This window comes from Centroberyx gerrardi, chromosome 22, assembly GCF_048128805.1.
Source record: "Centroberyx gerrardi isolate f3 chromosome 22, fCenGer3.hap1.cur.20231027, whole genome shotgun sequence".
NCBI classification, from domain to species: Eukaryota; Metazoa; Chordata; class Actinopteri; order Beryciformes; family Berycidae; genus Centroberyx; species Centroberyx gerrardi.
The window spans coordinates 18,428,066-18,441,232 of NC_136018.1; the positions used below are offsets into that span (position 1 = coordinate 18,428,066).

Here is a 13,167-nt window from a genome sequence, read left to right on the forward strand (position 1 = left end):
GCGCTTTTCTTATTCCGTTCTGGCCCCTCTGATCATCAGTCCTCGTCCAGCTCCATTAGAGCTGTTTCATATCAGAGAATAACAATATCTCAGTCACTCTGCGGCTCGTCGCGCCGCCGTAGAGCTAATCAATCTGCGGCTCGTCCTCTCGATAGGTGCGCCGGTCGGCCGGCATAATTCTCCAGTCAATTACCTCCAGGGAGAGAAGCAGGGGGAAAGATGACAATGGACGCTGATGAATGCCACTCAGGACTCAATTTAGCCAGGCAGAGCGCCGTCCCTAAGCTGGCAGTAAGACAATCGGGGCGTCTAATGGGTATTTATATGAGCTCCTCTCCAGCCTCCAGCTATTTGTTACAGAAAGAGTTTACTGGTGGAATGGACTGGGCACACTGGTTTACCTATATGTTGTGTTAGTTTGCATAAAGACATCATGGTAGAAGGCCAGGGTGTGTGTGATGGTGGCTAGTGTGTGTGCATGCATGTATGCGTACGTCTATGCATGCATGTGGAGCAGGTGCACGTGCATGTGTGTGTGTGTGTGTGTGTGAAGGTTTTTGTTCTAAATACACACATTTACAATTGTAGTATGATACATTCACAATGCATAATAAAATATCTGAATATCAAATTTCAGGATAGTGGCAAACATGAGCTATAAGCACCAATCAAATGACTATCAGTGCAGTTTAGCTCTAATCTCAACTGCCTGATTTGAACAGTAAAAGCTACCAACACACACCAGTAGATGGGAACTGGAACATAGTTAAACAGCTGGTGAAGGTATTTAACACATCATTATGCTCTCGTTATACAGAGAGACACAGGGAGAGACAGGAATACTCAATTCATTGGTGCAGGTCCTGAACAACAGATTTTGGTGGAAGAAAAGGGTATAGAACGGCCAACAAAAAACATTTATCTGGGCCTGAGAAATAAGATAAATAAAACATAATATTACATGACATTTCGCTGCCAAAATGTATATATATCTGTCAATTCCCCTAATCGATATCTAAGTTTTGGAAGATCTGTTAATGTGTCAAATTAAATAATTTCAGGGAAGAAGATTGCTCTTATATTTGTGTATCTGTCACATTTCAGAAGAATGTACAGCTTTGTTTCTAGTGTGCACAGCCTGTCTCTGTGCAGCCAGATCTACCCGTTTCTATTGAGAGGCTGTCCAGATAATCTGCAACAGTGTAATTCTATTTAGAGCCAAATAACTCCAAATAAATTCCAATTATGCTTTGCGTTTTGGCTGTGTTTTCCCAATAGGTTATGTGCTGTTTCTTTACAATTTGGTTAGGCCTGACTGATGGAGAGCTGTTCTCAGATGAAGCAGGGTGAGTTAATAAACTGAACCTCAGGACTCTTTTCTATACTCTCCTCTTGGCAACTAAGGGCCTGGAAAAGGAGTGAGGAGGTTGCTTGCTTTAATATGGTTATAAAATTTAATGGCTCTTTTTTGAATGTTTATTATGAGGGGGAATTTTCGAAGTTCAGCTCTACATGCATTGTGAGGAGTCCTGATTGGCGAGGGCTCCGTACCTCACTACCATAGATGGTAGTTCTCTGTACTTGCTTCCTTTTTACAGTCATTCACAGCCACAGCTTGCAACTGTTGCTATTCCCATGGGAACTAGATTAGCCAGCATGTATAGGGCCATCCTATGCTGATGTAGACCTCGTGGCGCAACGGTAGCGCGTCTGACTCCAGATCAGAAGGTTGCGTGTTCAAATCACGTCGGGGTCAACGCTTTTCAAAGTCTAACCTGTCCTCAGCCACGCAACCATTGTCTGCGCTCATTTGTACAAAGGGTCCATATATACAGTATAAAAGGTGCATATGCACAAATTGAGATGTAGACCAGTCTCTCCACTCAAAGGTCAGAAGTGCTATAAAGCAAACTTGATGTGAGGATGAGTGTGTTGCTGAGTGTACGCTCATGAAGAATGTATTGCTGCATATGTGAGAGAGACAGGAGTTTAACCAAGAACACACATTCTTTTGTCCTGTGGTCCATATTGGTTTGTTTTCCAAGCAAAGACCATCTGCTCCTCTCTGGACCTCAGTGACCTGACTTTGCAAAGGAGTAATATGACTGTGTTAGAAATGTAGCAGCTGCACTAGGCCATTCAGCACATTGGCAGAGGTTTTTTTGATGTATCACTTTCTGCTCACGGAGAAGATTTCCCACTAGTGACCACAACCGGCACCAATGATAATAATAATTTGGACAAATGGCAAATAGCAAATCTACAGCGTCTCAATTAGGGGGTACAGAAACTTTCAAAACATGCTTAAGCACAGACACAGAGAGAAAAGAAAATTCTAAACCCCACTGGGGAAGAAGTAGCTGAGCAAAAAATAGCCCACTGCAGAAATTTGAGTGGCTTTACGTTTCAGAGTTTAAATCCGTCCGTCCATTTAACGTCCATCTTCCTTGAGTAAAATAATACAACACCATCACGCTCCGCTGGAATAATTTCCTATGAAAGAGCAGATGGCTGCGTTTTCCTGTCCTACCGTTCCTGTCCGGGAACACAAGGCCCTTTTGTGCGTTTTTTAACGCGATAATCATTTTCACAGTCGTGTCTCTACCTGCCGCGAAGGTGTCCGCTGTCCCGTGATCCTAATAACAGATGGCCGCAGCTATCCGGAGCGGGCCCGCTTCCACCGCACAGTTTACTGCTTTAGGCAACTGTCCTGTACATGGGCGGCGATTCGGTTACAACGCCTCACCTCTAAAAGCCTTTTAGTATTCCGCTGTTACGTTTCTGAGGAGGCTTTGAGAGGCGGCGCTCAAAGCCCTCGGCTCGGCTCGTATTCCCGCGGTTAATTGGGCCTGACGAGACGTACGTGCCTGTTCTTCCTTCTCCTCTTCCTCCACTGCTTATATTTGTCACCTCTATCTTCTCACCTCTTTGGGACGTAGGGAAAACAGAGATCTAGGATTCTTGGGAACGTGAGAGGTGTCGCCTTGTATCCTTTCCCCTCCATACTTCCTCCATCGCTCTTTCCTCTTCTTCCCCCTCCAGCACCCACTTCTGGACCTCTCCGACACCCCGCCCTGACCCCACCCCGGGGTGTTCAGATCCAGCGTGTTGAACATTTGACCCCGTGACTCACTAAATCGCTTCCTGCAGTCCACCATGAGGAAATTTGGTTAAAAAGTGTTTAAGGGGAATACAGGGGCGTTTGTTTAGCAGTCTGGTGGCTTGGCTATAACACAAGGCTGTGTGTGTGTGTGTGTGTGTGTGTGTGTGTGTGTGTGTGTGTGTGTGTGTGTGTGAGAGTGGGTGTGTGTGTGTGTGTGTGTGTCCGGCTGTGTAAAACCATTACCGGAGTGTGTTTTAGGGGTAGCTCACACACCTGGGCCCCCTTCACCGCTGCCCTGCCAAACGCCCGCCATGTGCCCCGAACAGAACGGCATCATGGGAAGTCTAAATAAAGCATAGGGCTTTGACAGGGTCAGGGCACACCGTCGATCACTTGACGTGTGTGTGAGTGTGTGTGTGAGTGTGTTTTGAAAGATAGACAGACAGGGACACAGATTAATATTTACATTCACCCTGCATGGGAGATGAGTGTGCTGTGCAAACGTAATACGACTGAATTAAAAACAGGAGCTGAATGAATAAAATAGAATGAGAAGTCTGTAATTAAACTTGCTCAAGTAATTAAACTTCTGCAACACTAGCCTTTGACTGACTTGAGCGCCGCACACCCACACTGCTTTCACCTATTAAAACAAACACCGATGTCGGTCAACGTCGCTGTGAAACCAGAGCGAGGCCATTATAAAATCATATATCACAAATGATTATCTACACGAAAGCAAAGTGTACTGTACCCAGTGTTATTCTTATGCGTTACACTCCGAAAATTAATTCAATAAGTCATAGCTAGCTAATGAGAGAGTAAGAAAAGCAGATTGCATGACACGTCAAAACAGTTCTTAGTCGGTGGAATAACAGGAGAGAGAGCGGAGGGGAACTGAGAACTCCCTGGATCTGGAATATGGGGCGTTGATATTTTCTTAAGTGGGCCTCAGGGATAGCTTTGGAAACGTTGCTTGATGTAGGATTTTATTTGGCTTGGAATAAAAGCCCTCCCTAGGGTGCTCCTCCTCCTATAGGCTGGTTAACCCTCCCTGACACACACACACACACACACACTAAAACACACACACAGAAACGTTAAGTAGGTTATGATTCATTTTCTTTGTCGTCGTCTGCCCATAAAGCAAAGTTGATTGGAGCGAATGGGGCTTTCCTCCACTCCTTTTAGGCCCCGCACTAAATCATTCATGGCTATTACACAGTGCGTGTGTGTATTTAACACGTAACACTTGTATGTGAACACGCGCATACACACACACGCACGAACACGGACACACTCGCTGCCTTTTCATATAATGTCATTCAGCCTAACGTGACATTTCCTCCCCATTGTTGCCTTCTAAATGGACCTGTAAATAACTGGGAGCACAATGGGCCGGCGGCGGCCGGACGGTTAATGAATTCAATTAGTCGACGGCGGGGCGATTAAGGGGCCTGAAAAGGAGCATTGTCACGTCGGAGATAGGAGAGGAGTGTGTGTGTGAGAGCCAGAATCAATGGCTCTATCAGTCAGCCAGGCCAGGCCTCGCTGTCCGGGCCTCTCGCTCCATTCATCACCGAGGACCGACGTCAGGCCGGCCAGGGCCTACGCCGTGAAGGACAGATGCTCTGTGTGTGTGTGTGTGTGTGTGTGTGTGTGTGTGTGTGTGTGTGTGTGTTCATAAATGTGTGTCTGCATGCACACATTCTCCCTGTGTCCCAGTGCATGTTTTTTTTTCTTTCTTTCTTGCCATGTACACATTTTGTCTGTGATTGTGTGAATGATTGTGTGTGTGTGTGTGCATGCTGTATATGACTATATGTGTATTTTTGCATTAAAGGTGTGTGTCTGCATCCACACATCCTAAAGTGTGTGTGTTTCCCTGTGCATCCTTTTTCTTTGCTGCTGCATGCCTGTGTACGTATGTGCACGTGTGTGTGCATCCGTGTATGCGTGCATATGTGTGTCTGCTTGAGCGTGTGAATCTGCGAACACACACATGAGTCAGTGTGTGTTTGCATACCGGCGCCTCATTATAACTGCTTGCACCAACACGCAGCACATCTTAAAACCGGCAAACATCATCTCTTATCTCAACACCGTGGCATGTGCTTTGATATTGTCAAAGGCCTCAAAAGACGCTTTTATCAATTAAGAGTAACCTTTTGTGCTAAAGGATCCACATCCCTTCACATCTGTGTAAAGCTTTTTTTCACTATGTACGACAATATAAATTGGAGGCGCGGCGCTTGTAGCTGTCAGATGCCCGCCGCGGTTCAAACGAGGCATTTTTTTCCACAGCGGGCCCAATGGGGGAATCGACCTTTTCACTGAGACGTCTGGGTAAACAAAAAAAAAAAAAAAAAAAAAAAAACCCGCCAAGCAAAAACACACAGTTTTTACACAGCGATTGCCTGGAGAGACTGTGCCAAAAGACCGTAAACAATAGACCTCCTCAGCAGCCCCGCTAAAGCTGGCACAGCCCCCTTCGCGAGGGGACGCTAAAAACCAAATGTGTTTTGGGAAATTGCTCTACACGCGCGCAGAGCGAATTACGCTCCGCGAGGAATTTCCCTTTTGGTGATATGACTTAAAATAACTTTTTACGCACGTCTTGAGAGGGAGCGCTGGCGTCGCATTACATGTGGAGCTTAGATATTTATGCCGGGGTAAGCTCGCATGAATACATCACGGTAGGTATTAGAATTATAAAGGCTCTTTTCACATCTTGCTGGAGTGAAACAGGTGAGGGAGGGAGCAGTTTGTTACAAATTCAGAGCTAACAATTTTAGGCTATGGACGGGACAAGAATGTCGTTTTGCAGCAGGGTGGCAACTGAAGCTGTTAGTATCCGGTGTCGTCATGAGCGTGCAGTCGTGTACCTGTTAAAGACGTCTGCCACGTGTGCGCAAATACTCACTAGACGTGTGAGGGAATTATTCAGTGTTCATCTGAATGGAGACATTTAATAACACCGTCTTCTCTCGGCACATTGTTCATCACAGAATACTTCCAACAGAATAATTATTCGACATGATGAACAAGGAGTCCCACTGCTTGCTGAGCTACTCTGCATCTTTTCTCCATCCCCAAGAAAATAAAGTTTTGATGTATTTTTTAAGGCATCAGAAAGTCAAAAAAATGGTAACATCCAATGCAACATGAAAGTAGGATAGATGCAGGATAAATATATGAAGGGAGACCTCTACAATGGCTACCACTACACAGTGCTAATAGGATAGATGCATGTTAAATGCATGGAGGAGGACTTCTACAATGCCTAGTACTGTATACAGTACTAATGCAGGATAGATGCATGATAAATGCATGGAGGAGGACTTCTACAATGGCTTCTACTGTAGTCTACCCCCGTTTCTGTACACTAAGAGGCAAGGGGGAGCCCATCGATTGTCTCTTGAGAGCATTCATTCGACTTCTCCTAAGAGGATGTTTTTGGCTTTCATCCGCTGTCCATCCGGCCCGCTGACAGACGCCGGGCTCCTGATGGACCAGGAAGCCATAGTCCAGAGATGTTTCTATTGATAGAGGGGGGGGGTTGCACAGGAGGAGGGTGAATCGATCCTCTGTGTACGGGCACACACGACGGACAGGCTAGCCTGAGGGCCCCACCGACGCTCTACTATGTTTATCTCTATGGTAGGCTTCTCTTATGTACACACACATACACACACTCACATTCACTCAGGCCCCGGCCCCGATTGCATCTGGCTTGTCATCATCAGTGGCCCGCTCGGCTCCTCGGGGGCCCCTGCTGCTGCTGCTCCGATGGAACAAACCCCCACACACACACGTGCACATACACACACCACACACCCCTCACCCCTTCTCAGGACAAATTTAATTTGGAGGTGCCGAGGACTGATAAAAGCAGGAGACAGCAAAAAGGGGCAGAGGGGGAGGGGAGGAGGGGTGGTGGGGGTAATTTGATACCCCCTCCTGCCCCCTTTCACCTCCTACACACACACACACACACACACGCACGCACCTCCTCCCATCGCTGTCCCTCTACCCTCATCTCCACCCCCCCCATTTCCCTGCATCCCCAGACAAAGACATCCATTTTTTTCCTCCCTCCTTTCCTCCGTCCCCATCCTTTCTTATCAGTCAGAGGGATGATAGAAGGAAAGAGGAAGAGAAAAGGATGAGCCACACATCTGATCTCAGATACATTACCTGTGGAACTCGGTAACAATGCTGAATGATAATGAATGACTGGCTATAAAAGGTATTCATCCCCAAAATGTATTTCTAATTCTGCCCTAAAAATCATACATAACATACTCTTTTCTGTCAAAGCGGAGTGGAAATTCAAGAAAGAAATTCAATTTCTGGCAAAGCATAAATTCCAACAACAGCAAAATTTAGTTTAGAAGTATTCACACCCTTTACCCACTTAGGCTAAATTCTCCCACTGGAAAAAAAACATTTCAGAGCATATTTTATTCATACTTCGTCTTTAGGTCATAGTGAGACATTTTGCATAAAAATGGGAGGGGGGATCATCACTTCCACACAGGGAACCTCTGAAACCTCTCTGAGCAGTATCGCAAGGCACTGAAATGAAATGGCTGAAATGGCTGCTTTTCCACACTTAAAACTTAAGTCAAGCGGTAACTAAGCGTAAACCGTGGCTCCGGCGGCTCCGGAGGACCTGAGTGAGGCCACGGCGACGCGTGAGCGCCCACAGATGTTGGCTAGTCTATCCGACCGGCCTCTATTGAATTAGCGGGAGACTTGAGTGAGCGAAGTGGAGTTGGAGGTTTTCACAGGTCAACGCTCCCCACCAGCCCTGCAGCCACGGGGGCCTCCCAGCCACCTGCAGCTAGGAGACACAACATGAACCTCAACCTGAGACTGTGTGTGTGCGTGTGTGTGTGTGTGAGAGAGAGAGAGAGAGAGAGAGAGAGAGAGAGAGAGAGGGCTGACCAACTAGTCGACAGATGGATTTTCTTGAAAAAAAAACGACACATTGCCAAGACACACTAAGATCTATGCACTTTCAGCACACACACACACACACAAATACACACGCAAAGAAACAAGGTCAGACAGGTGAATGTGTGTGTGTGTGTGTGTGTGTGCAGCCTTGATGTCACTGGGTGCCCGGCGGTCCTCCCTTCTTCATATGGGCAGGTGAGAGCTGCAATTATCGCTGAGATCTCACACACACACACACACACACACGCACACACGCACATACACATACACAAAGCTCAAGGCTCTCAGGACACAAGACACCCCCCCAACACACACACACACATACATACACACACACCACCCAGTCCCCACTCTCTCTATGAAACCATAGAGAAAAGTGCCTCGTTTTTTGTTTTTTTCCCCTACATCAGTCGGATCACATTACAGTACCATGCCATCTCTCCTCGCCCAGCTGGTGAAGGGGCACCGACCCCCCCCCCAACCCACCCCACACACACACACACACCCATACTCCCACTGCCCCACTCATCTATTATTGAAGCTGACATAATTGCAGGGGGGCATCATTCACCAATATCAAGACTCTCAATATAAAAGGCCGTTGAATAATTTAGGAAAGAGATGCCCACCCCGGGGTGGGAGGTGGGGGGTCCGTACGCGATGAGGTCATGGTCCCTCGAACGCAGGAGAGTGTGTGGGGTGTGTCTGTGAGTGTGTGTTTATATATGTGTGGGTGTGTGTGTGTGCATTCATAACCGTGCGTGTCAAGTGTCAACCGTCTACCGGATCGTTCTTGGGGGTGAAGTGGTGAGTCGCTAAATAAAAGGAGTCAGCGCCATGACAACCCAGTTCATTATGGGATGTGTCACCAGGGGAAGCGGCGGGGTTGTGACCTCCACACATACACACCCCCCATCCCCTATCTCCACCCCTCACCTTCAATTTCAACACCACCACCATCTAAAACCACCTTCATTAATCAAGCAGAAGTGTGTGTTTGTGTCTGTGTGTGTGTGTGTGCATGTGTAAAAAAGGGGGAGGGTTTATGCTCATTTGTATTCATGTAAACTTCGGGCATCAGCATATACCGTGATTACGGGTTAGGCAAATTGCTAAGCATGATTGATCATGTCTCATTGTTCAGATAATGTGCGATCTGTGACCGATTGATTGTGTCTCGCCACACTGAATGGCTCATTTGAATATGTACTACCCACTACTTGCGATTCTATGAAATGCCACCAAATTGTTCTTCATTTTTCAGATGATACGCAATTTACAACCTCATCGGCGCTATGTAATGACAGTGCAGCTGTGAGTGTGAGATGAGTGACAGGCTACAATAGCTAATACCTAAATGTTTTACATCTCAAGTAGGGTTTTTTTTTCACCTCGTCCTGTGACATAAACAATCATTTCAATGTGGAAGACTCTTCTACTGCTGCCTTCAAGTGCTGTTGGAAATATCATAATTACGAATGAATGGCAGCCATTTGCTCCCATCACAGTTAACATGAAGCCTTCATTTGGTTGTTTTCGTATCAGTGCCCGCATTATGTTAAAAAGTTTGAATGTTAAAAACACTGAAACATGCTTAAAAGATAAAAACTTTTATTACACAAGGCATGCATTGCAAAATGATTGGGGGAAATGTAAACTAGATGAAAGTAGTTATTGGGCCCTAAATGACACTAGTATTCTTAGTCTATTGTTGCACTCATTGTAAGTCACTCTGGATAAGAGTGCTGCTGAATCTCCGGGGCCGGATGGCCTAATGGTTAAAGAGATTGTTTCCTAACTGAAAGGCCACAGGTTTGAGCCCCTACTGGCTTATTCATTGAATGGTACTCTTAATGAGAGTGTCTACTAAATTTTTAGGGGCAACAGGGTGGTTTAGTAGCAACCCGAAGGTCCCATGTTCAATCCCTGCAACAACCAATGTGGTGTCCATCAACAGCCATGTCCTGTCAAAGTGTCCTGAACCCCTTCAAACAGTGAACCCCTACCTGCTCATTCAGTCACTCTGGATATAAGAGTGTCAGCTAAACACCTAAAATAATATAACAAAAGAGGACACAACACCCACAGCTTAAGAAAACCATTCCCTTTCTTACTGGCACTTACAATCACCATAACACCACAATAAACAACAGCGCCAGTAAGACAAACCGGCTATCAGATCTAATACATACATGGAACTGACGTGTAAAGTACCAACTCCGGCTCGATGACCCAACAGCAAAACTTTGCCCGGCTCCTATCGGGGGAAATCTGCCTCCCTTAGCTAATAAACAGTAATGACCTCCTTCCCGACACGTCTCGGAGCCTCCCCTCGTGTCGGCGCGGTGATGAGGACGAAACAGCAGAGCCAGCAGAAAGAGGCTGCGCCTGGGGTGGCCCGGTAATTACTGTTAATTGGTTTAACATGGGGATGGATGGAGAGAGAGCGGGATGGAAGGGAAGAGGAGAGGGATGGAAGGATGGAGCTCTCCCTCCAACCCCCCCCTGCCTCCGTCGCCCCGTTTGATGTGATGAGCGCCGCGTTATCGCAGCTCTCTATCAGTGGTGAGAGCTAATGTAGATGGTGTGGGGGAGGGGAGGGGGGGCAGGTTGGATATGCAGGTCAGTGAGTACACAAGCCGCCTGGTAAATATGCATTTGCTCATATGTGTGCGCGAACATAGCTTACATGAATGCAAGAAAAAGCATGAATTATGCAGGCAAACAACAAACGAACACTGGCAAACATTGGCTGGTACATACGGTGCACACCGAGACAGCAGGGCACGAACACAAAGGACATGGGGTGTGTACATGGACGACATGCAGGCAATGACACACACATGTACCAAAAAACACACACACACACACACACATACACTCAGATTGCACAGGGACTTGGGGGAGTTGCTCATCCAGATAAGACAGGCAGTCTGAGGGCCATTTACAGCCATTTGATGCATAATAAGCTTCCTATCAGCGGCTGCGTGGGCAGAGAGATGAGGTGTGGAGTATTCCCCATTCAGCTCCATGCTAATGCCCCGACCATAACCTCATCAACAACCGCTGGACATCTAAAAACTACTGCGCTACTGTAAAATTGCCTGAGAGACAGAGAGAAAGAGACAAAGAACAACACATTTTGGAGGAAGATGAAAGAGAAATTTAGTAGAAAAAGGCCTGAGTGTGGGTGGGTAGATAAAAACAGAAGAGTGAATGAATAAATGAGGGAGGACTGTGACCCGCCAGCTACCCACAGGCCTTTCTTTTTACTTGCCTTGCTTAATTTACATCACCGATACTCAGGCGGAGGGGATCCGCATTGAAAAACCAAAAACAATGTGGACAATCTGGTCAAATCGTAGGTTGCGTGATGCTCAGATGTGCAGCTTTATACTTGCGTGTGCCCTCATGAGCCCTCATGAGCTTTTTTTGTAAAGCCGATGCTCACATCTTTCTTTGTGCATATGCACCCACTTAGAGGTGAGGGCTTGTGGTTTCCGTTGCACAAAGGAATACAAGCTCCCGACAAAGCTCGTGAAAAGCTTTGACCCTGACGTGATTTGAACACGCAGCCTTCTGATCTGGAGTCAGACGCGCTACCGTTGCGCCACAAGGTCTTCACAAAAGCCGTTCACATACATTACTGGGAACACCAACAGTTGTGCGCTCTGCTTCAGCTGGACGACACAGAGACTGATAAGAGCCATGTTTCCCTCCTCCATCTCTCTGTTTTTAACCTTCCGCCTTCATCCCTCCCTTCCCCTCTCTCTCTCTTTCTCTCAGCATGCATATATTAGTGTGAGGACAACATGAGTTAAAAACCTTAATGTGACAAAGACAATGTTTCGATCCAACTGTCAAGCAAATCTGACGCAAACTTTTCAATCAATGTCTCACCACACTCGAATAAATGGGCTTCCTGAATGTCTAAAAAAACAGAAAAATAGAAAAAGTGTTTCAAGAATTGATTAGCATTGGTCAAGTTGTTATTGTTAGGAGCAGTTGTTATCAGTGACCATATTACGTGTATTCATCTGGTAATATTCTAATACACCAACTGATTGCCATATAGCCAGGATGAGCACCTTACACATGGGAGAGACAGCAGGTATCACATTTCTGGTTGTGGTGATATTTTACAGACATTTCAGATTGTCCAAAGCCACTTTTGAACGTTTTTTGCAGTGAGACTGAACTGAGCCTACATCGTTATTTATTTGACACTTGCATTTCTGCTGCAAAGACATTTTACGCCTGCCATTTCCATTCTGCTTTTTTCGATTTGATGCATCATAATTCACCAAAAAAATACTTGTTCCCTCATCATGTGGAACAGTTTTTAAGTGGTGGTCACCCAGTAAGAGAGAGAGAGAGAGAGAGAGAGAGAGAGAGAGAAGAAAGTGCAAGAAGAAAGTGGCCCTGAGCTACTATCTCACACCATGATTCAGGAAGGTCAAAGAGAGTCTAACAACTGTTTGACACACACACCCACACACACACACACACACACACACACACACACATACACACACGCAAACAAACACACCACTGTCATGTTTCTGATGAGAACAGGCTGTACGCACTGACACCATAAAGACAGGTCTCCTCTACTTAGCTTTATGACTACTCCAATACGCGCAATCAGCCGTAAAATTCACCCTCACACAAAAGAGCCCTTCAATAAGCCCCTCTTGCAGAGGGCAATAAAACGCAGCGGCCCGGGGCAGAAAACAACTGCTTCCCCTCAAGTTGACGCGGGACCCGGCCACTCTCGTTGGGTGGAGAAAGAAAAAGCAGCAATGTTTTTTTGGACAGAGGGGCAATCTAGAGTATTGAGGGCCATCGGGACGCGAGAGCGATGAAATCAGCGGCCGTAAAGCACGGTGGCAGGCTGATCAGTAAATAGGCCTGGCTGTCAGCCGGCCTTGCGGAGGGATGGCCATAAAATAGTAGCGAGGCGAGGATGAAAGAGGTGGAGAGGCTTCGCTGGCTGCTGTCATCTGCCACAGGGAGAAGAGGAAGAAACTACAGAGAAAATACATTCACTTCAGAATATGTGGAGAGATATGCTTCAAAGTATACACAGATTTTGGCCAAGA

The 13,167-nt window shown here is 46.4% G+C and overlaps 1 protein-coding gene and 2 non-coding genes across 3 annotated transcripts in view; 1 reads left to right on the forward strand and 2 right to left on the reverse strand.

Annotated features, from left to right (window-relative positions):
• The window catches only part of LOC139909750 (partitioning defective 3 homolog), a 352,335-nt gene that overhangs the window by 269,973 nt on the left and 69,195 nt on the right, over positions 1-13,167 (reverse strand). The gene's annotated exons all lie outside the window — the stretch shown is intronic.
• On the forward strand, positions 1,685-1,756 carry trnaw-cca (transfer RNA tryptophan (anticodon CCA)). The gene has a single exon. It is a non-coding gene; the product is annotated as a tRNA-Trp (tRNA).
• trnaw-cca (transfer RNA tryptophan (anticodon CCA)) lies at positions 11,614-11,685 on the reverse strand. Its single transcript has one exon. It is a non-coding gene; the product is annotated as a tRNA-Trp (tRNA).